This window comes from Plecotus auritus, assembly GCF_963455305.1.
Source record: "Plecotus auritus genome assembly, chromosome: 4".
NCBI classification, from domain to species: domain Eukaryota; kingdom Metazoa; phylum Chordata; class Mammalia; order Chiroptera; family Vespertilionidae; genus Plecotus; species Plecotus auritus.
Window position 1 is genome coordinate 30072315 of NC_137775.1, and position 24860 is coordinate 30097174.

Sequence of the window (24860 nt, forward strand, 5' to 3'; positions counted from 1 at the left end):
TCCAGGTATGGCACAGAATTATTCTTAAAATAGATGTAACACAGTTTAATATAAAAATGTGAGTAGGTTACCCCTTATTGATTGCTTTAAGATGGCTAAATATCCATGATACATAGTAGGTTCCCAACCTTCCTTGCAGAAGATTTGGATACAGAACTCTTGCAGCAGAGAGGTTGTTCTTGCTAGCATAGTGATGGGTAGGTAGCATGTCCTGGAATATTAATGAAAATTTCTTCTAATTCAATTCATAAAGCTTTTTAAACATCTGTATTAAGTCACATTCATAGAAATGGGAAGTTGTTTTTATTTAATAAAAGTAAATTGTGTAAATATTGGCTTGGTGACCTTTCTCTGTTCTTTACTAAACTAGAATGTTTTTAACCAGGATGTTTTTTGCCTCATTTGTGAAGGAAGTCTGAGTTAAGCAGAGTTGACAGTCTGCTGGCTTAGATAATGAGCCACCTCATTCCAAGGCAGTTTCTCTAGGAAATGATTTCCTTTCCTTATAAATCTTGCAGGGAGGCTTAGAGATTGTGTGGACAGAAAACATGATTATTTACCAAGCCAAGAAATGATAGCTTTTGCAAGAGAGATAAAGACAGACTATTTTATATACATCTGTTTTATTTATCTTTGGGGTTTTATCAAGATCTACCTCCTCGGTAAATCACTCTATGTAAATTAGTGAGAAAACCCTTGAGTCCCTTTCTCACCCACAAAGAGAAACAAGTAAAGAACCATAATATGAGATGAAGGATCATGAGGGAATAGGCCACTAGGAGATTTTGAACCTCTTAGAAAAGGGCTTCTGTCCAGATGCCTTGAACGTTGAGCATATGGCAGCATCAGTGTGCTGTCTAGTTATCATCCTAGCCCCGCTTCATTAGGAAGTCTCCTGACATAAAAATAGCCTGGCACCTTACTGACTCAGAAGTGTTTGACCTGTTTTAAAAGCTAGAGAGGAGATGGTTACAGCTTCCATTATCCAAATGTTGATAATTAGTGGAAAAGAATGATCCTGTCATTTACCTCAAATTTTACAGCAAAGATAATATGATACATGACTTGAGATAACATTCAATGATTTTCCTGCTTGATTTGGTCAATTAATAAGTGTCTCAGGGATCAATTCCAACCAGGAAACAAGTTTTGGACAGAATGGGAGGCTCAGATGCTTAGAAAAGGAGCTGTGTATGTTGACTCATTTAATTCATCATTAAACATACTTAATGTTGTTTTTTCCGGGTTATATCCTTTCTGAACTATTTTTACTATTTCCTAATTGTTTGCATATGTCATTAGAATCATACAATATGTCAGACCTTGACTCTCAGTGAATTCTTCCTCATATTAGTGTGTGGTGTACTCAAGAGTGGGTGTTAGAGTCAAACCAACTGGAGTGATTAATTAACCTTCATCACCTTTAAAACTCAGGTTCTGGAACTTAGAAATAGTACTTAATGTTCTGATTCTTTGAGGATGGGTTAAAAATACCTATGTCATTCTACAGTGAAGTTTTTCAATGAACAGGATATAGGCAAGCTAGTGGTGTTTGCTGAAGGAGAGCTGGTATCAGTTATCACCAATTAATGATAACAGATTGTTGACTAGGGGAGGAAAGTAGGTTTTTCAATAACTCCCAATGAATTGGGTATGGCAGTCTGTTCTGTGGTTGTTTCAGACCGTTTCTAAGATGACCCCCAAAGAATGACACTCCAACTTGTAATTCTAGAAATAAAATATGGTAATTAGAGGAAATAGAAAATTCCTAGGCAAAAAATGGAAGGACTAACCCAATGAGGAAGCTAGAAAGAACATTTTTTATAAGAAATAGGGAATTAGCTTTATTTTTCCGCAATGGGTTTGCCGCCAGAACACAGGTGTCATGAAAACCACCATTAACTCAAACCCAAGATGGGAAAGGAAAAGACTCACATCAACGTCGCCGTCATTGGACACGTAGATTCCGGCAAGTCTACCACTACTGGCCATCTGATCTACAAATGTGGTGGGATCGACAAAAGAACCATCGAGAAATTTGATAAGGAGGCTGCTGAGATGGGGAAGGGCTCCATCAAATATGCCTGGGTCTTGAATAAACTGAAAGCCAAAGGGGAGCGAGGTATCACCATTGATATCTCCCTGTGGAAATTCGAGACCAGCAAGCATTATGTGACCATCATTGATGCCCCAGGGCACAGAGACTTCATCAAAAACATGATTACAGGCACATCTCAGGCTGACTGTGCTGTCCTGATTGTTGCTGCTGATGTTGGTGAATTTGAAGCAGGCATCTCCAAGAATGGACAGACCCGTGAGCATGCCCTTCTGGCCTACACACTGGGTGTGAAACAGCTGATTGTTGGTGTTAACAAAATGGATTCCACTAAGCCACCCTACAGCCAGAAAAGATACGAGGAAATTGTTAAAGAAGTCAGCACTTACATTAAGAAAATTGGCTACAACCCTGACACAGTAGCATTGGTGCCAATTTCTGGTTGGAATGGTGACAACATGCTGGAGCCAAGTGCTAATATGCCTTGGTTCAAGGGATGGAAGGTCACCCGTAAAGATGGCAATGCTAGTGGAACCACACTGCTTGAAGCTCTGGATTGCATCCTGACACCAACTCGTCCAACTGACAAGCCCCTGCATCTGCCCCTCCAGGATGTCTACAAAATTGGTGGTATTGGCACTGTCCCTGTGGGCAGAGTGGAGACTGGTGTTCTCAAGCCCGGCATGGTGGTCACCTTTGCTCCAGTCAGTGTTACAACTGAAGTAAAGTCTGTTGAAATGCACCATGAAGCTTTGAGTGAAGCTCTTCCTGGGGACAATGTGGGCTTCAACGTCAGGAACGTGTCTGTCAAAGATGTTCGCCGTGGCAATGTGGCTGGTGACAGCAAAAATGATCCATCAATGGAAGCAGCTGGCTTCACAGCTCAGGTGATTATCCTGAACCACCCAGGCCAGATCAGTGCTGGATATGCACCTGTGCTGGATTGTCGCACAGCTCACATTGCTTGCAAATTTGCTGAGCTGAAGAAGAAGATTGATCGTCGTTCTGGGAAAAAGCTGAAAGATGGCCCCAAGTTTTTGAAATCTGGAAGTACTGCCATCATTGATATGATTCCTGGCAAGCCCATGTGTGTTGAGAGCTTCTCTGACTACCCTCCTCTGGGCCGTTTCGCTGTTCGTGACATGAGACAGACAGTTGCTGTGGGTGTCATCAAAGCAGTTGACAAGAAGGCAGCTGGAGCTGGCAAAGTCACCAAGTCTGCCCAGAAGCTCAGAAGGCTAAATGAATATTATTCCCAACACCTGCCACCCCAGTCTTAGTGGTGGAAGAACGGTCTCAGAACTGTCTCAATTGGCCATTTAAATTTAATAGTAAAAAACTGGTTAATGATTACAATGCATCGTCAAACTTCAGAAGGAAAGGAGAACGTTTTGTGGACCATTTGGTTCTTTTGTGTGTGTGGCAGTTTTTAAGTTATTAGTTTTTAAAATCAGTACTTTTTAATAGAAACATGACCAAAAATCTGTCACAGAATTTTGAGACCCATTAAAATAACAAAGTTTAATGAGAAAAAAGAAAAAGAAATAGGGAATCAAAGCAGTGAATTTGGCCAAAGGAAGAAAGTGATAAGAAAGGAAAGAAAACTAGTCAGTATTACCAGATATAGTAGACATTTAGTACAATGATTAGCAGCTAGGGGATCCAGATTGTCCGTGCCATTCTGTGCCCCTTAAAATAATACGGTACATTTGCAAACATTAACAGATTGTGGGAGTCCTATTACCTAACTCTCCAGAAATAACAGAAACCCAAGTGTTTGTAGCACTAGAGCTGGGAGTAATGAGGAAAAGTGACCAGGAAGTGTGTCTTGGCCCAGAGCAAGGAAGAACTTTCTATCAATAAGAACTGCCAACAATGGAATGTCCTATTCCCCACAGGAATGAGCTTCCCCTCACTGGAGAGGAGGCAGCAGCCAGAACATTGTCAGGCAGGGGTGCCTCGGGGGTACCAGCATTGGGTTACTGTTTGCATCAGATGAACCCGAAGGTCCCTTGCCAAGATTCTGTGATTCTATGACTGTTTTGGTTACACCTTATTTCTTTTTCATACTCAAAGTTTTACTGTTTTTCACAAATATCCTGTAATATACACTGGGAGAGATTTGGGCTTATGAAATGAGATTAGCTGTGATGATCCTTTAAAAAGAAGTAATCAAATGAAGTGCAAAATAATGTATATTAGAGGAAAATAACCAGAATACTAGTATGAGAATCTTTTGAAAGTCATATTGGATAAAGCCCATGGTAAATATAATAAACCTCAACAGAATGAATAAAGGTGATTTACCATGGACAGACACACTGAGGAAAGAGCCTACCAGTTGCATTGAGTATTATTCTGCCAGAGGAAAGAGCGTACACAGAATAAGCATAAAACATGTATAAGGAGCTCCAGGCAAACACTTTCCGGCCACGAGTTTGACATGCTTGAGGGCAGTATTAAGTAAAAAACAGTCAGAAATAGTATCAGGTATTTCAGGCTCAGATGTTTGACCTTTCATGGGCACCAGATTTCTATTGAAGGTTTTTTTTTTTTTTTTTTTTTTAATAGATGGACATGATGAGTTTTGTTTCACAGATACTAATTTTGGTAGTGGTAGGAAAGAAGGTTTAGAAAGGAGAAGAATTGGAAGGGAGGGATAGACCATCTAGTTGAGACAAATTTCAGGCTAGAACAGAAGTAGGCTAGAGTTCAGCTCCTGGGAGGACAGAGTGGTCTTTCATTGAAATGGGGGACCCATGGGGGGAAAAGTTTTACAGGATATCGGTGTGAAGACAGGCTGTCTTATCCAACGGATGGTCACAGTTGCACAATTGGTACATGGGACAGAGGTCAGGAATTGAGACACAGATTTAGGAGTTATTTACATAGAGGATGGAACTGAAATGATCAAATTTGATGAAACTCCAAAGGGAGAAACTATCAGGGGAAAAGATGAATGACCTCTGACCTGAACTTTGGGGACTAGCAAAATATAGAGAATGAGAAGGAAAATCATCTATCTGATCTTAAAGAATAAAAAAACTAAAAGAATACTTCATGAACAAGGAGAAAAACCTAGAGTAATTTTTTTGGAACCCGAGAAAGAAGAGAATTTCAAGAAAATGTGGTTAGGGGCCCTCTGAGAGACTGTAAAGGGGGGAAGTAAGGAAAAATCTGAGTCTGAAGGATTCTAACCACCCTTCATGAGAGCTTGGGAACTGGGTTAACCATATAATTTTGTAAATGTTAAGGAACGAAAAGCAGCCAAATTATGAATTAGTCAAAGTTTGGTTTGTTACTTCAAGTTGCTTTTCATGGTGTCTCCCCCACCCTCCCACCCTCCTACCCCCCCGCCCCCCACCTGGTGGGTTATAGCAATGCCCCCCTATGCCCGCGTGAGCAGCTTTCTCTTTTCCCAGACTTTAGCTCGGATTTCTCTCAAGTCAAACTTCATTTGTGATTTTGGGCCAAGCTCCATTGGAGGATGATGTTGCTCCTGCCTTTTTGTTTTTTCCCCTCGGGGGGAAGTGGACAGTTGGAGCACACTAGTGTGGAATTTCCAGTCATGTCTGAAATGTCGTCCTGCATGTGAGAGCCTCAGTGTAAGACTGACTTTGGTCTATCAGGGGTGGGCAAACTTTTTGACTCGAGGGCCACAATGGGTTCTTAAACTGGACCGGAGGGCCGGAACAAAAGCATGGATGGAGTGTTTGTGTGAACTAATATAAATTCAAAGTAAAGGAGCGGAGGGGAGAGCAAGAGAACCGGATAGAACAGCCGGATCCGGCCCGCGGGCTGTAGTTTGCCCAAGGCTGGTCTAAATAGTGCTTTAGAAAGGGCCAGTCTCTCCTCACAACTACTTTCCATATAAATACAGATAAGAGTGTCATTGGGGAGTAAAGGTTTGCTTTTTTTTGGTTTGTTTTCCTATCTGATATGGTAAATATAAATAACTGCTTTAGTTGAAACTTCAGCCTCTATTTTAAAAAAAGAATATATTTCTTTTTATTTCAGAGAAGAGGAGAAAGAGAGAGAGAGAGAGAGAGATACCAATGCTGAGAGATAATCCCCCTGCATGCCCACACTGGGGACCGAGCCTGTAATCCGGGCATGTGTCCTGACCGGGAATCAAACCGAAACGTGACCTCCTGGTTCCTAGGTTCACACTCAACCACTAAGCTATACTGGCTGGGCAATCCTTGGTTCAAGTAGCTCACCTGTTACATTGTATCAATTATAGTATATGCTACTGTAATCAAATACACTATTTCTATGAATATAAATACACATATGCATCTATATTATCTTATTTTATGACAACCACCTTAGAGGGATGATATTATTGTCATTATACAGATGAGCAAACTGAGTTTGTGAGAGATTTTGAACTGCCCAACCTCAAATGGAAGTAAGAATTGAGCTGAGAAATGGCTCTGGGTCAGTCTGTTTTCTAATCTCAGATTCTCAATCCCTGTGTCAGGCTGCACTTCCTAGGATTGGAGACCACCCCAAAATTTCACCTTCCAGGTGTGTGAGGCTCAGGACCAGCTGGAGGGCAGTGTCTACCAGCCCAGTGTCCCTGTCACTACAGGGTACCTCTTAGGGGCATGTTTTTTCTTTCTGAGTAAATTTCAGAGAGCATTCTATCCAATTTTTATCTTCAAAATGTCTTGCCACTTAGCATTCTTTAAGATAATATGCTTTTATTTTATTATAATATTATGTACCTTTGAGACTTACCTGATCTGGTATTCTTTGTGATTTTGGGACTATGTGTTACCAAAAAGAGCCCAGCACTCTCGGGGGGAACAAAATTTCTATCTACCAGAAGTATTCAAATGGCATCAGAATTTAAGAAGAATTTTGTACTTTATCTATTGACAGTCTAATTTAAATAGATTGTGTTACTGTTTTAATCTTACATGGGCTGTTTTAGTGAATGCTGCAATATGACTCAAGCAATAAACCAAAACAAACCAGAAAAATGGCAACATTGCATTTTAGGGAGAAACATATCCATTCTTTTGATGGTTTCTCCCTATAAAGGGAGCTCCAGGTTGACTACTTCTGGAGGAACATAAATGATTGGGAATTTGTAGAAGGCATCACTGGGCATGCTCAGACTGAATCCACCCTCATATATGGAGGTAGCTTCCTACCTGAGGGAGGTAGCATTCTAGAGTATCTCCACAGGGGCCCCTATGGCTATAGCTAAAATCAATATTACTAGTTAATAGTTAATATCTAATCATTTATTTGCATGTATGACATAACTCAAATACAGGGTGGGGCAAAGTAGGTTTATAATTCATATGGAAACTAATATAATCTATATATATAAAATAGTAATATGAAAATTGATGGAATGGTGGAACAACCAGAATAACTGCTCGACCAGTTGCTATGAGGCGCACTGACCACCTCTCGGTCCCTCCCCCTGGCCAGCAGGCTCCGATCCCTCGATGGTGAACGGGGAGCTGGGGGTGGGTGGCAGTGGCTGCCAGCAGCCGGGGAACATGGACCTGATCACAGGCCAGGCCTAGGGACCGTACCCACGCATGAATTTCGTGCGCCAGGCCTCTAGTAATTAGTAAATAGTAATACAAGAATAAACACTGTTTCCCACACTTACAGCTGGGAACTTACTTTTGCCCCACCATGTATGTGTCTTACATTGAAGATGAACAAATATTCTGACAATAAATTTTGAATGCCTTGTGTCTTGGACACTATATTGAAGTTATGGAAATAAATATTTGATTTTAATATATTAAAGTTGTTTCTGAAACTATGTTGAGAATGTACAATTTTCTTTGGGTGTAGCTAAATAATTCTTAATGTACGTTCTAAGTAAATTTATTATATTCCATAAATTTAAAAATTTAAAACAAATACTTGGTGTTTAAATAATGGCTAATAACTGGACATTAATATATCATCAAAGTTATCTTAGCCATAAAACTTTAAAGTATCCAAATTAATTTTCTTTTATATTATTTTATTTTATTTTATTTTTAAAGGCTTAGTTTATTTTTTTAAATATATTTTATTGATTTTTTTACAGAGAGGAAGGGAGAGAGGGATAGAGAGTTAGAAACATCGATGAGAGAGAAACATCGATCAGCTGCCTCCTGCACACTCCCTACTGGGTATGTGCCCGCAACCAAGGTACATGCCCTTGACAGGAATCGAATCTGGGACCCTTGCGTCTGCAGGCTGACGCTCTATCCACTGAGCCAAACCAGTTAGGGCACTTTTATATTATTTTAATACAGTGTCCTCAGCAAAAATATTTCTAAGGTAATTACCATTTTATAAACAGTTATAATATAGTTAACATTATTAGATTTATATATATGATCCTATAAATAATCTAAAAAAAGTTAAGTAAAATTTTTAATTTCATCTGATATGTAATTAAATCATTTAAATTGATTTTTTCTAATTCAAATAGCAACATCTATCATCCATCGTTCCATCCAGCCATCCACTCACATAACCACATGCACAGACTTACAAAGTTGGAAGCAACCCAAATATAAAGCAACCCATTCTCTCAATGGCTAAGTAATTGTTCCAGAAAGTTGTCAAATTTCTCCCTTGCAGACACAAACACATCCACATCCCCGCTGGATGTGACTAACGTTGTATTAACTCATAAACTGATGTAAGAATTTTATCTCTATAATCTGAAATCTTCACATCCAGGACAGTTATTAATCTGTCACCTGTTTTAACCAGCTATTGTATGAATCTCAGATATTAATTTAAACATTTATATTCGTTAATAGTGTTCTTCACACTTTTGAGACAGGAACACTGTTGAGAATCTGACACTAGCTGTGCACAAGCTTTCATGACCACTTACAGGAGGCTAAGAGACTACTTAGAACTTGTGCAAGGACCAGCCAGGTAGAGACTTTCTTTTATATTGTAAGCTACCCACTGGCATTGAAGGTGTGACAACAGTGCGAATGCCTCCAGAGAAGCTGCAGACCAGCACAGTAGAAATTATTATGAGGCACTGAAACTAGGGATTTGATTTAGGAACCATGGAGCATGATTGTATCAGAGCTGATTCAGAGCTTTCTAGAAACCACACTAAAATGAGAACCCCTCCTTTTCCTCTCCAGTGCCAACAATGAGTTCTGATACAAACTTTGGCCCTTTCTTTTTCTCTATTTCTGCTTTGCTAGCCCAGATTTGTCATTCCTTGTTGTTACTGATGCTGTCTTATGTTTTAAAACCGAATCCTTTTGTGATATCAAGGACTACTCAGCAATGGTAAACAGGCCTTCCTTAAGACTATCCATGCTCCTTGAATATTTTGACTTTAGGGATAATTATGTACCTCACTAGAAGAATAAAAACCATTATGAAATTACCTATTTCATCTTTTCATTACAACTCTCTGTATTTAATGCCAAATAATTGTTTCTGGGTTGGCTTACATCACTGAAACTTTAGAAACCAGGTGATTTTCCCCCCTTTTATTCCAGAGTAATACTCTTCAACCTAATGCAGTAAGCTAAGCATTCCCATCTTGTTGTATTGTTATTTATGCATGTGTTTTGCAGGTGTGGTTGGCATCAGAAATTCTGACTTTTGATCTGCAGACACATTTAGATGCAAAAGTAGGTGGTGCTAAGCCACTCTTGTTTAATGAAGTTAACCTCTTATTTTGTCTCGTTAATAATAAGTATTGCATGAAGATAGTTTATATGCACGGTGTGGCCAGGCTGCCTTTCCTGTGTGTAACTGCACAGCTGTGGAAAGAGGAACATTAGAAGTGGGTGTCAGATTAACAAGTGCTGTTATGCTGATGTACTAACTATTGCTGCATGTTATTTTTCAAGGAAGACAATGTGCAATGCAGTTGTATTCCTAAGAATAAATGTCTGTCTATGTCTATTTATACATACCAAGTATTTATTGATTATCTATATGTACAAGTCTCCCTGTTCATAAATAACCCTGTATTTATTCAATTCACAGTGTGTGTATGTGTCCAGCTCATTATAGGCTTTATGATAGGAAGGTCACTTGTAAGAATTTAGAAGTATGTGGTTGCAGAGCATCTATATATAGAAAAGACTAATATGCTAAGTGTCCCTCCAACATTCCGAATGGTTGCTGAGACGCGCACTGACCACAAGGAGACAGATGCTCAACACAAGAGCTGCCCTGAGGTGCACAGGCCATTTACAAAGAAACAGCACTGTGGACCTGGCGCCAACATAGCAACACTCCGCTCCCCTCAACTGGGACACAGGCCCTGCCACCACCCAGGAGCAACAGCCCACCAAATCGCAGCCAATGCTGTCTAGACCCCATGGTGTAAAATACAGCCCAGCCCAGCCCAGAAACGGTCACTGTGGGTGCCAGGTAATGACGTCACGTAGCAATGCCTGGCTTCCTTCCCTAGAGACTAGTTTCCTTGGAGTATTTTTTAGCCCAGGAACACGACTTACTTTATACCCAGGTGCAAACATTTTACACTTTAATCAAATGTCTTTGAAGCGTTTTCCGGTGCCTCATCTCATTTGATCCTCACAGAAGTCCTGGAGTAGGTAGATAGGAGACTCGGTAGAATCCTATTTTCTTTTCATCAGCTGGAAAATGGAGATTTAGAAAGTTTAGAAACTTGATGCGACTGAAAAGAAGTAAGAAATGGTGGACCTTGAAAATGACTTCAGGTTTTCTCACTGTGCAGAATATAGTCAAACACTGCTGCGGTTAAATATTTTATCCTTTGTTCTCCCTGTGTGATCTACAATAATAATTTGCTTGGTGTCGATATTTACTGCTGTGTTGCTGACAATTACCTGAAAGAGAACTTGGGGTGCTTCACTGGGCTGGAAAAAATTTAGCTAAGTCAGAAAGCAGGTCTAATTATTCTATATATATAAAAGGCTAAGTTGACTCGTGCATGTGCGATACATATAAACTCTCGCTGGCGCCTTTCGCATGTGTGTGATTCAATCTGTCATTGTCGATCGTGAATTTGGTTGACACTTCTATTATAGAGAAAGGGTGAATAGTGATATTAAAATATTTCTTCTAATTAATTTCCTTTCAATGTGCATGAATCCGTGCACAGGGCCACTAGTATAGTCATAAGTGCTCTTATGTACATCATGTAAAACAAAACTTGGATGTGCTAAGAAAAATATTCAGAAGAATATATCCTTACCCTTGAGTTAAGAGTAAAATAAAGAGATAAGGTATTTCCATTTCTTAGGCCCTTAGAATTGTAAACTTTTCCAGAGAGAGAAACATCCTTGTTGCCTCACTGGGTCCAAGTAGAATCAGAGAAATCTTTAAATCTTAATCAATGAAGTTTCTGAGTTAAGTGTCCAACCTTTAAAAGCTAAGAGCATTTATTTGAAGTCTAAACATACACTGTATGTTTTTGTTACCATAGGTCTCTAAGGATACTCTCGTTGGAAATTAAGGGGTTTAGATGAGTAGAGTCCTGTCCCTCTACATTATTTTTCCTGGTCATCTTGGACTTGGAAGAATTGCAGGGTAACTTAGGTTATAACATTTTTAATATTTACAGGAAATAATAGTTGCATAAAATGGAGCGGTAGGAATTGGTTTAGGAAGTCATTGTGAAAAGATGTCTTAAATAAAAATAAAAAGGAATGTGATCAGAGAGTCAGAGAGATTTTAGAATGAAAGGTCTTTAAAAAAGAAAATGACAACCTAGGACTGACTTCTCTATTTGAAGGTAATTAATAGGACTGTTCCTAGGGTGACTGGAGCCAAATCCTTGAGTTTGAATCCTGATTCTGCCTTCCAAGCTTTGTGATTCAGCAGTTACTCAATTATCTTTAGCCTTAGTATTTATTAACTGTTCAGTTGGGTTATCAGTAGTATTTGCCTCAGGGAGCTGCCTAACATATTGTAATAAAAGAACATAACATTTTTAAATGGAAAATCAAGACCTTGGTTTATTGTTTGCTTGGAAATATGAATGGAAAACTCATTTGAGAGCAAGATTTTAATCATAGTTATACCGCTATGTGACCTTGAATAGGTTGTATTCTCCTCCTCCTCATCCTGCTCTTACTCCTCTCCCTCCTTTTTCTCCTTCTCCTTCTAAATTATAAAATGAAACAGTAGAGTATATGCTTTCTAATTCTACTCCAATTAGAAGTCTATAATTGTATGAGTATTTTACAAATGAATACCGAATTAAAAAACAAACAAAAATTGATCACTGGAACTTGACTAATTGAAATGCCTCCAAAACTGTTTTGTGAATGTCAAACCCAGTGCTTAGAAGGCTTGCCATTTAGGGTCAATCTAGAAAACACTCTTTGACTGAAGTTCATCTCTTAAGATGCTCCTAGTTCCAGTGTTTGGTGACCCAAGTAATTAAAAGAGCCTGCTGCTCTAAGAAACTGTGTGCAAAGAGAGGATCAAATAGAGGGGAAGGCAAGCAGGGCAGTGGGAGTTTTGGAGAGATGTAGCAAGTGGTAATGTAAAACTGAGTGGAAAAAATTCTCCAGAGGCCAGAGAAAATTGTTGAAAGGAAAAACATTAAGAAACTAAGTTTATCTCGGATTTATTCCAAAAATCAAATTCCAGAGGAGATCCATTCCACAATGCTTTCTCAGTCCATATTTATGTTGTAGTGTGGTGATCATTACTACTCAAAATGAGAAATTATAAATATCCTTGATAATCAGGGGGAAAATAGCATGAATTTATTGTTCCATGACGCACATTATATTTTTCAAAAGGAATTTTAGGAGAAATTTTCCCTCTCATTAACTTGAAAATATTTATTATGAAACTTGTTATTTCTTGAGCATTCTTATTGAAATTTTATTAACTACTAGTAAATAAAACATAGAAAATTTCATAATTAACTAGCCATTTTGATTGTTTTGTTTTTTTTTAAGCAGGATCAAAATTTGTAAGCTACAAAACTGATAGTTTTTTCCATCATCCTCTTGAGTTTATTTAAAGTTTACTAATCTTATAACTAATTTTTAAAAATTATTAAAATTCCTTAAAACTGGTCAAACAATAGAAAAATGAATGAAATTAGGTTTATTCATATACATCTGGCATAAATTATCATCTCTCCACAGTAAATGCACACTTAGCTATATAGAAGAAGAAAAATAATAAGATCCAATTTTATTTATTTAAAAATATATTTAGATAAGTAAAATTTTTGCTGAGATTAAAGATGACATTGTGACTTCTGATTTAGTCATGTATTGTTACTTTTATATGCACCACAACATGACTCCTATATACACATGAGTGGATTTATTATATTAAACTAGGTAAAAATTTAAATATCTCTTTATGATATTTGTTTCCTATATTTTTTACAAAATGAGATGTGTTTTTAACAATTATATAAAATTCATTTACTATATTGTTATTTAACAATTTTAATAATTCCTAAATAAATACCATATTCACAAACTTAACTAAAACCTGGTTATTTGGAATAAAGAGTGCACTTGGAACTAAAAAAGTAACATACTTTTAAAAAATTTAATAGCAGAGATAGTGAAATATCTTTAAGCAAATCTAAATTCTACTTTTAATAACTTTCATAAAAACAAATTATATTTGTTACTTTTAATACAAATGAGGGGTATCAGCATCTTTGACGAATGATATTTATTTACTGTTTATTTTAAATTGTTTTTTCCCCCTCATAATCTCACTAGTGAAATTTTTCTATGAAAGAGACAAAGGTAATGTTTTTAGAGATACATATTTTTATTATATACAAGTTAAAGTTTTATCTGAGATTGTGGAATTATAAATTTTAAATTATGAATTTTATGTTTGAACAATATAGTTTTAATATTTTAAGTACCATTGAAGAAGAGGGCAAGAGTCAACCAATTTGGGAAATACATTTAGTTTTCAAGCTGATAATCATTTATAACTTTTAGAGACCAAATCCAAAGACATGAAAGTTTACAGTTCACTTAAGTTTTCATTTTAATATAGTACAAAAATTCAAGACATTTTATATGAATTATCTAGCAAAAGGAAACAAAATTCAAATAACGGAAGTTCTCAATGTGTGTTCGCATGGATTGAAACCCTAGTCCTAAGCATAGTGTTGTATTTGGTAAACTTCATTATTACCTGAAATTTATGGCACTGAATTCCTGTTTCTAAAGTTTATCTAAATGCTAACTGAAATGTATGAAAGATACCTCTGTTGAACAATAGCTACAGTTCCCACTGGATTTTTCTTTTCATTGGAAGACTGAAGTTCAGAGAGAAGTCAGAAAGATCTAGCTTACATGCTAACACATGATTTATTATTCTGGATTTATTACTCTGTGAAATGTGTGTGTGGGGTGGGGGAGACTTCTCTAGATGGTGTCACTGATTGTTTTGTTTCCAAAGTATTAGTGATAAGAAAAAGATTACATTAACTCAAATTTCTAAAAGAAAAACATACTTGAAAAGAAACTATCTAACAAGTTTTTCTTTATACTATAACTTTATAGTAAAAGGGTATTTGAAATGCTTTGTTAATACATTCTGAATATTTTACATGAACTTTAGCACAACACACAGCTATCCTAGGTCATGTCTACAGTACATTAAAAAATCTAACTTAAAAGGTATGACCGTTATCTTTTAGATGTGTTCAAAATTAACTTGGCATTTACAACTATATTTTAAAGAAAATAGTGAAGAAGGATATTTAAAAAGTTCTCACAGGAAGGAAATTTCTGAGGCTAAACAGTCTAATAACTTTTACAATTAACTAGTTAACTGATGTTTCCTTTAAACATTTGATACTCTGAGATATATTAGGAGGTATTGCCTCCTCTAAAACCTTTTGTTAAAGTAGCTGAGTGCTTTAAAACTATATTTTTTAAAAAGCTTTTGTTTTCATTCTATGTTAGGCAATAATTGGTAGGTAAGATTTAATGGAAAGGATGCATAGAGGAGCTACACACACAGGCACATATGCGTCTTTTAACAAATCTAACATATTCAATATGAGTCTAGAATTATAATTATCAAGTTGTCTTGTAATAAAATAGATTGATGACTACAAGATATTTGAAACTCCTTTTAGATGATGGGGATACTAGGAAATGAACTGATTCTATTCCCATTTCAGTAATTCCTGGTACATGAGTCCAGAGCATAGGAGAACTAAGAGTCAAACCAGCTCAAATAAATGTTAGAATTATGGGGCATTCAATAATTGGATTGTAAAATATTATCAATTATGAAGTCAGAAGAGATTTGAGAAATATTCATTTTTCATTTTAAAAGCTTTTCATGACTGAAAAATTTCCTATAGAATAGCAAAGGAGGATAAAATGTGCTACAGTTTTTAGTGGAATAATGAAATTGTCCCTAATTTTGCTTTAGTTTTCAATTAAGAACCAGACTAGGGGGAAATGTACATGACTTGAAAAAATACCTTAGCATCGTTGGCAGCCATAGTGAAGGCTGTTTGCTTATACTTGTTGGCTGATCACTATAAACACCATATACATAAGGAAAATCTGAGCAAAAGTTTTGTTTGTAAATACAAAATTAAACACTATATTAAACCTCTGCTCTTTTGGTGAGAAATCTTTTTCACATCATGATCAACTGTGTCTAAATTCAAAAATAGTCTTTCTGGTTTACATGTCAGTTTAATACATGGATTTTTAGTGAGTGTTTTTGACATGAAAAAGGGAAGGAATATTACCCCCCACCCAGCATGTTCTGAATATAACCCTCTAAGATGGTGTATTTCATGTTTCATGTGAATTTATGATCAAATAATTCCATCAACTAGAAATGCATTTTCCCAGTGGCAACATGGCTAATAGTTTGAGGCTAAGCAGGGGTGGGCAAACTTTTTGACTCGAGGGCCACAATGGGTTCTTAAACTGGACTGGAGGGCCGGAACAAAAGCATGGATGGAGAGTTTGTGTGAACTAATATAAATTCAAAGTAAAGGAGCGGAGGGGAGAGCAAGAGAACCCTCTGCTCTTTCGGCTCCGCGGGCTGGATAGAACAGCTGAACGGGCGGATCCGGCCCGCGGGCCGTAGTTTGCCCACGGCTGGAATGAATCGAAAAGGGAAGTTATGTTATTACATGATTCAAGTGACTCTTTTAAAAATCAAACTTGTAACTACTGGTCAGACTAAAAATTGTGGCAAAATGTGCTTATTATCTTAATCCATTAAATTAGTTTGTTGTTTGTCATAGATTTATGTTGAGATGACAAAGAATGTAAAGTTGTTTCCTAATATTGCTAACCTCCCTGTAGGTTCTGTGGGGAAAGTATCGTGGTGTCTCCAGGGCTGGGTCAGGATAGTGGGCTGCCTGTCGGAAGGCTGCTAAAGCTGTTTCCCATGAGACCTCAATGAAGGCTACTCCTTGCCTTTGTGAATTGGTGTAACCCTCCACCTTAAAGGCTCAGAAGTTTGATTTGAACCCACTGTAAAAATGTAGCCATCTTTTAAAGATAGATTTATCCAAGCTAATATTTGTTAGTTTGTTTTTTCACTTGTTCATTCCCTCGCTCATTCATTCATTCTCAGGGCCAAGACCAGGAATTATACTAGGTTTTGGAGATACAGTGGTAAATAAGACAGTCCCCAGGCTCATAGACTTCACGATATAAGAGGGAAGAAAAGTGTTAAATAAGGAATTGAAAGTTTACTTCCAGGTAAAGGGAAGTACAGAAATCTCACAGTTAGAACTCATATTCAGCTCTTTTTAATGGCCAGCATCTACTCTGATTGGTCAGGGTCCAGATCCTAATTGTTATGGGTTATTAAATATTTTAAATATTATCCCTGTTTCCATCATTGTTATGGCAATATTGCTCTACTTAAGAAACCCACTTTTAATGAGCCAGTTTGTTGATATATAGTGAGTAATATATACCAGAGGAACTAAAAGAGTAGATGGTCCACTTAGGAAACTAAACAATGATCTGAGCATGAATTAGAAGATTGGGATGAATCCAGTTTTAACCCTATCAGTCCAAATGAGCTTTGTGTATCAGTTTCATGAGATGCTTGATCTAATTGGTGGTAGGAGGACACCAGGCTATTTTCTAGAATTTTCTTTTCCCCCCAGTACAGTCCTTAGATAGGTATAACCATTGAGCTCTTAGATTTTTATTTTATCATATTCAGTGTATTTCTGAATAACAGTCAAGTCTCACTCAGAAATAGTGTCTTTTTCTAAGATGACTATGTCTGTTGGTATCAAGGAAAAATAGTTAAAATTTAACACTTTAAGGAACAAACTGATTTCTAAATTCCCAGGAAACATTCCTCCTAAGTCCCAATTACTGACAAGAGTTTGTATTTAAATAAAGTAGCTAAATATTCTCCTGGAATCTTATGTTAGTTTTTTTTTTTTTATATTCTGGACCAAACTACCATGTTTTTTCTGGCCAACAGGTTTAAAATCTAAACATAAAGGTTTATTTTTCATAAATATGTTTTGAATTTGACCTTCACAGGGAACATTTTAAGTGTCGTAATCAACAAGGTTTCAGGTACCTCTTTACAGAGAACTACTGTGATTATGTTTTTGTGGTTGGATTTTTCTGAGCCCATTAGCTACATGGTAATGGAGTGGTGGAATTAAGGTTTTGAGAACCATCACACCACCCGCTTACCAGAAATTCAATAAAAAACAAAGATGACTGATAGGTTTATGTTCTAGTACAGTATATTTTTAAAATGGTGTTTGTTAAACCCTCTAGAGGATACATCAAAGGGATTATAAAACTTCAGCTTTCATCAGCCAAGCCTTTTTATAATTAGACTCTACATCAAATGTTATAAGATCAAATGGATGAGGCAAATTTAGATATAGGCATGAGATAGGTTATTTTTTTCCAGCAGGAACAATGTGTATCTTTGACTTGGTAAAAATAGGATAGTATTTCTAATTCCTTATTTAAAAGTACCCCTCCTCTGTTTATTCCTAACATCATTTGAAAGCATCCGCTACTTGAGTGTGAATACAAAATACACTTTAGTAACTATCTTTCTTTCTGTGCTTCAATAAATTCATAAGACATGAGCAAAAAAATACTTAATCATGAAGTTTTCTTTTGAGATATTTAGAGTTCATAGACACAAAATAACTAGTTACCTAAAATTTACTTTCAGTCTTATTGGTAATATAGGTAATTATACTTATCAAAAATATACTTTGATTAGTACTCTACAATGAATTATTTAATTAATTTCCACTTGGTTAGATTAGTCTGGAGAGTTCTGCATTCCACATTTGTTAAGAAAAACATCGTAATCTTTAAATTAGTCATCTTGGGTCTGTGAATTGATTGGGAGTTGATGAAATAAAATTATTGATCTTTTTCAATACAGGTAATTTCTTTCTTGGCCTAAAGAGAGGACTAAAATAGGGAACTTAAAGCTGAGATATTAAATAGTGACTCAACATACCATTTGTGACTATTTTTCTACTCTATCACTTCAGTTTGAATGGAGTATTCTTTACTGAACATCTTCAATGCCTATTGTTTCATCAAGCATGAGACAATGAAATGACCAGATGTTGCAGGTAGAGTTCCTGTGACTCAAATTCTTAGACTGAGATTAGCATGTAGGAGGTTTATCAGGGAGTTATCCTTAGTCAACACCTGTGGGAAAAGTGAAGGAAGAATAGAGTAGAGGGAGAAGTTGGACTTCGACACAGTCACTATAATCACCTTAGCAGATACCACAGGCAGCTGTGGAGCTGGGATGCTTTTCAGAGTTCTAGGTTAGGGAGAGAGTTGGGAACTATACCCCTATTTTGGTCAGCCACTAAATGGGGGCTACCCCATGAAGGGAGCATGACTTTGAGTGAGGTGTCTCCAAATCAGCTTTACAGCTGTCTCCTGAGGGAGACTCAGCTGTCAGTGCCTAACCTCAGCTGAGAGAATGAGTACAGTGCTGAAGGACATCTGACCAGTGGTGTCCACCATGTCCTGTCTCAGCAGCTCTGCTCAGCTCCTATAGACTCATGCCTATGGCTTCTTTTATGGAGTCAACCCATCTCATACTTGGTCTTCCTCTTTTACCCCAGCCTTGATTTTTTCCAGCATTATAGTGTTTTACAAAGAACCCTGCCTTCTCATAATGTGCCCATAGTAGGACAACATCAGTTTTATTATTTTGGCCTCCAGTGATGTTTCAGGCTATATTTGTCTGGGGCCCACTTGATCATCTTTCTGGTTGTCCAGGCTATCCATACAGCTCTCCTCCAACACCATATTTCAAATGAATAAATTTTTTCCTATCGGTCTTCTTCACTATATAACTTTCATATCCATACATAGTAATTTGGAATACTAGAGTGTAGATTATCTTAGCCTTGGTCTATAATAACAACTCTTGGTGATCTTTCCTAGTTCTTCCATCACTCTACTTTTGAGTCTCAGCCTACTCTTGATTTCATGGTTGCAGTCTTTGTTTGAATTGATGACTGACCCAAATTAGACCACCAGTAATCAAATGACTATACTCTTTTCAGCATTGTATAAGGCACTTCATATAGTGTTTCCTTACTCCATGTAGTAACCACAAAAAACAAAGGGGGTGATGTCATTCCTTTTCTAAGAAGGAACATAGGTTTAAATAAATTGAATACTTGCCCAAGATCACACACAAATGGCAAGTATCCCTGCCTCTAAAGCTCATGATTTTTTTCATGTTGCTTCTTCTTACAGTAAGAAAGATGGTGGAGTGGACTATATAAACTCTAAGATTCCTTAAAATATTTTGATTCCAGAGAAAATGTGAAGATTAAATTAATTGTCATAATTAATACTGTGACCATCTATATGTACTATTACCACCATTAGAAATAGATTTAGCTTGTAATTATTGAATAAACCAAGTTATATGTAATCCCTGACTATCAGAAGTATATAGACTAGATTACACAAGCAAAGTAATGTATTAAAATTATATATGGAAATCTTAGTTTTCTCATCAATAAAGTAGTAGTAGCACTATATTTTTGTGAGGTTGTTGTAAGAATTTAATTTAATTATATATGACTTGAGACAACTTAGACTCTCTAAAATTTATTTGCTATGCTTAAATTTAGTATAAGCATGCACATTGAGAATATTTGCATTTATCATAGTTGGGAAACAGAAACAATTATCATTCTTATTTTAATTCATGTTGTTCTCTGGGGCACATCATTTGATATCTCAGGCATATTAGTTGGTATCCCTGGGCCTTAGATCCAACATCTGTCTGTAAAGATGAGGGGCATGAAGTGGGTGAACTAGAAAGTTTCTATAAGCAGTAATATCCTATTTAATGTTATTTATGACAGAGATCCAGGTGTTTCAAGATGAAACAATGCATAAAGTCAAAGACTGGCCTTAAGTATAAGGACCCTTCTATGTCAGGAAGTTTATGGCACCTCTGCTGTGGCTTCTTGTTTTCCTGAAACTAAATCATTTTCACTTTAGTACTTATAATACATACCTTATACATAGTATGTGCTGAGTGAGTAGAGTTTGATTACAGTGACGCAAACATATTATATGAAATCAAACATACTAGGTGTACCAGTTAATAATGCGAATTTTGTAATCAAAGAAAACACGATAATTTCAAGAGAAACATCAAAAGTGCTTTATTCAAAGTAATGTCCATCACTAGCTACACATTTCCCCATCTTTCAGGTAATTTGTGGATACCGTCCCAATAGAACTTTTCTTGTTTTGAGGCAGACCATTCAGAGACCCAATTTTCCACTTCTTCGTATATTTTGAAGTGCAGCTCAGAAAGTACGTGTGCCATCAATCAGAACAAGTGGTAATCTGAAGGAGCAAGGTCTAGTGAATACAGCGGGTGGGTTAATACTTCCCAGGCAAGATCTTTTAATGTTTCTTTAACTGTTTTGAAGTGTGTGATGGTGCGTCATCAGAAGCAAAATTACTTTGCTGTGTCTTCTGGAACATTCTGGTCGTTCTGCTATCAAAGCGTGGTTCAAATTGATTATTTGGTTGTCGGTAGCAATCAATATTAATGGTTTCACCTGGTTTTAGAAGCTCATAATACACCACGCCTTCCTGATCCCACCAAACGCAGAGCATTGTCTTCTTTCCATAGCAATTTGGCCTGAAAAGACTTTCATGCTGTTGAAGCAACATTTTACTGATGACTTTTTGGTTTTCCATTTGTCTTTTGTTCAGTTGATGTGGCCCCCATTTTCCTTCCTTTAAAATTGTTCCCATTGCTTGTAAATGATCGGAAATTGTTTGCTGAGCAACGTTTAATCTTTCTGCAAGTTGTTTTTGAGTTTGACATGCATCTTCATCCAATAATGCTTGTAATTGTTGGTCTTCAAACTTTTTCAGTTGACCTGGACATTCTTTGTCTTTCACATCGAAATCATCACTTTTAAAGTGTTTAAACCAGCGTTCACAAGTATCTTGAGATGGAGCATGTTCACCATAAGCTTCCCAAAGTATTCAGCAACATTTTTCTTCACAATAAAGTAATGAATTATAACTTCCCGCAAATGCTCTTTTTTTTTGGCACAAATTTTGACATTTTCAAAAATGTCTATGATGTTAACACCTTCAGCTAATTTGACATATGAAGTTTTGAAGCTTGTAGTCAATACAACAAAATAGCATACATATCAAATTGCATATGTATCAACATATGTGTAGCTCCATCTATTGAAAAATATCCGCATTATTAACCGGTACACCTAGTAATCTCAGCTTAGAATGGAATTCAGTTCAACTTTTATCATGACTAGGAAGAAACAAACAACTTGATGTTCTTCTACCATGTAAAAATCCTGATTACTTAAAAATATTATCTTGAAATATATATATACACTCACATATATGTGTACAATTGTATATGTCAATGTTATATACATTTTGAAGTTCATGCGTGTGTATATATGTTTGTCATTTTTCCTGGATTTCTGGGTATTTGAGTGGTGAATCTTTGCCATGTGTAACACTGGACACTGGACATTTAGAAGTGAATCAAGTAGCCAATGCTGCCTAACCTCAGGGACATTGTCTGCATATACATCATATGCATCCAGAAGGCACACATGTTATGTATATACATGTGGAACTCCACCCTTTTTGTATTCTTTACTTTTTTTTTTAGCCTGGCCCATCATATGAGTTTTTGGTTTTAATTGAGAAAAAGTATCTGGCAAGGAAAGCAAGGAAATAAAATTAGGTGAAGAGTGCCAAGGAAAATAGTCTTAAATTTCAGAGGGTGTACCCAAGATTTTCAGGTCTCCACCCCCAACACCACAAAAATAAAAAATAAAAAGGAACAAAACACCACCCAAACCTTTTTCTATGTGGGAAGAAGGAAGTCTGTAACTTTGTGTACTGACATTACACAATGTCAAAATATGAACTCAAGATAAGTGGGTCATCTTAGAGATATCTGTATTTTTTTCCTCTCTACTTCCATTTTTATTGGATATAACCCAAAGAATCAAAGAGGAAGCAGACAGCAAAGGGCTCCCACCCAAGCTATATCTAAAATGTGTTTTATTTTACTCTTCTGAGTTTCTTATCATCAGTTATCAAAGGAGGCCGAGAGGAGAATGAGATAGTTTAATCTGTCATCATGCTATTGCAATTATATCTAAGTGATTTAATCACAACTCATATCAAAGATTCTTAGTGTGGAATGTTTCCTTCCAGCCTTCCCCTAAAATCCTGGGTCAAATCAACTGAACATTGGCATCATCTTTTTGGTTTTTTTAAAAAGTATTTAATTCACTAAAGGCAGTGAAAAGATCAGCACATTAGTATTACTTGGATTTATACCATGTTGGAGAATAATTTGATCTACTTTTTTTATTAAAATTTCACTAACTTTAAAATTTGCCTTTATTACTGGTTTTGATACACTAACATATGAGATTTTCTAAGGAAAGCCCTTTTTTTATATTTCTGAAAAGAGTGTACCCCCGGAGGTAGATGCACATCGTTGTGCATGGCTTTTACATCACTTGAAGTCATGTAAAAAAAAAAAAAAATCAAACTGTGAATTGAAAGGCCGTACCTAAAAATGATGTCATGAAGCAAATTGATAGAACGAGCGAGGGTATAGTGCTGCCTTTGTTTCCTGCTTCAGCAGCCCCAATCTAATTGTTGAATAATGTGCTTGAGAGGACAGTAGTGTCTTTCACTGAAGTGCTGTGCCGAAAGTTCCAGCCAGGCAATGTGCTATTTCCAGTCAAGTGTATGGGGGTTTACATGCTGAGAGCAGCTGTAAAGATGTTGGCATTGGAGCAGCTCTGAAGCCAGTTCGAATGGAAACTTAGATTTGTGTACAAAAGAGCTGCTGTGAACTAACTATAGGTGTTTAATTTTCAGCTCTCCTTGAACCAACGTTTAAGTATAGTAAACAGAAATAACAAGAGAGGGTCTCCTTTAAGTTTCTGCTTTTCTCGACTTTTGTGACGGGGCCTTCGCTGTGTCCGAGTTGGTAATGACCAGACATGATCCTCACTTTGTCAGCTATACATTGTCTCACAGTCACTTAGAACGTTCTCTTTTATGTTTCGGCCAAGAGCTTTGGACTGTGTTTTAAGTTCAGTGTTAAACATATATTTCTGTGTTGTTGTTTTTTTGTCATAAATATATTTCTTATTATGTTTGTTGTAAGACAGAGAGAAAGGAATGTCATCTGCATTGCCTGCTTTTGAATCATGACTTTATTTCATAGAAATTTGTAAAACATCATGAACTAATATCCATAAGATGATGTATTAGAGAAAAAATATTTTGGTAACTTAAAAAAAACACCTATTCCTTTCAGGCAAAATTATACACATACATTAACTATTAACATCATTTTATAAGCAAATACTAGCTTCTATTACAATTTGATTAACATTTTTGCCTATTTTGCATAGGGAAGCTAGCAGCAGTCCTTGTAGCACTGGCTGGGTCCTTCAGAACAATGCCTAAGGTCTTTCTCATCCTAAAAACTGAAAGGCGGCTGGTTATATTGGAGGGAGAAGGAAATCATTTTGATTTCCCTGGGTAGAGATTCAATTCAAATTATCTTAGCAAATAGCTTTCAAAGAACCCCAAAACTTAAAGTTTCTCATCTTCTCTTAGTTGAGAGTTGATGCCAAAATATTATGCAATCTTCTCATCATAAACCCTTCCCTGGGAAAATGATGCATGTGTATCTAAAGCTCTGTATTCATATTGGATCCCAAATGGCCATTGTTTGAAAGTTCTCTTTCAGTTTTCCGGTAAGATGGATCTCCTTGTGTGATTTCAGTATGCCTATTCATTAGTGTTATTTTGATGAAGATTGGGGTGACTAAACTATGCGTTACATAGCTTGTATTGGGCCAGAATAGATTGACACCTATTATTATTTCAAAATAACTTCTTAGGTAGTACCCTACAAAACTTCCCTACTTTATGTTCTCACTGGGATCATGAAAGGAATCTGTATGTTAAAATAACATTTCTCTTTCTCCCAGAGCATAGAAACTAATTTATAGAAAATTCTAACGATCATTCAGCTCCCAACAGTGAGGAAGCAGATGTAGGCAACCTCCAGCGACAGTGAGGTCTGACCCAGCTCCGACCTCTGGGACACTGACAGACTTCTGTTCCCAGGTCTGCACTTTCAGCAGGAAACAAGCTGCACCGTTCGTTCCGTAGACCACCCAGCCCACCTCCTTTCAGGGCGTGGCCTTCTTGCAGGCTTGCCTGCAGGTGTGACCTTATGCACCCACCTATAACAAGTACTCTCCCATTTTTGTGAACTTTAAAAA

The 24860-nt window shown here is 36.8% G+C and overlaps 1 protein-coding gene and 1 pseudogene across 6 annotated transcripts in view; both read left to right on the top strand.

Moving 5' to 3' along the window:
- The window catches only part of ADGRG6 (adhesion G protein-coupled receptor G6), a 147441-nt gene that overhangs the window by 33036 nt on the left and 89545 nt on the right, over positions 1-24860 (top strand). The window lies entirely within an intron of this gene.
- LOC308245909 (elongation factor 1-alpha 1-like) lies at positions 1874-3520 on the top strand (annotated as a pseudogene). Its single transcript has one exon. The product of its transcript is annotated as an elongation factor 1-alpha 1-like (transcript).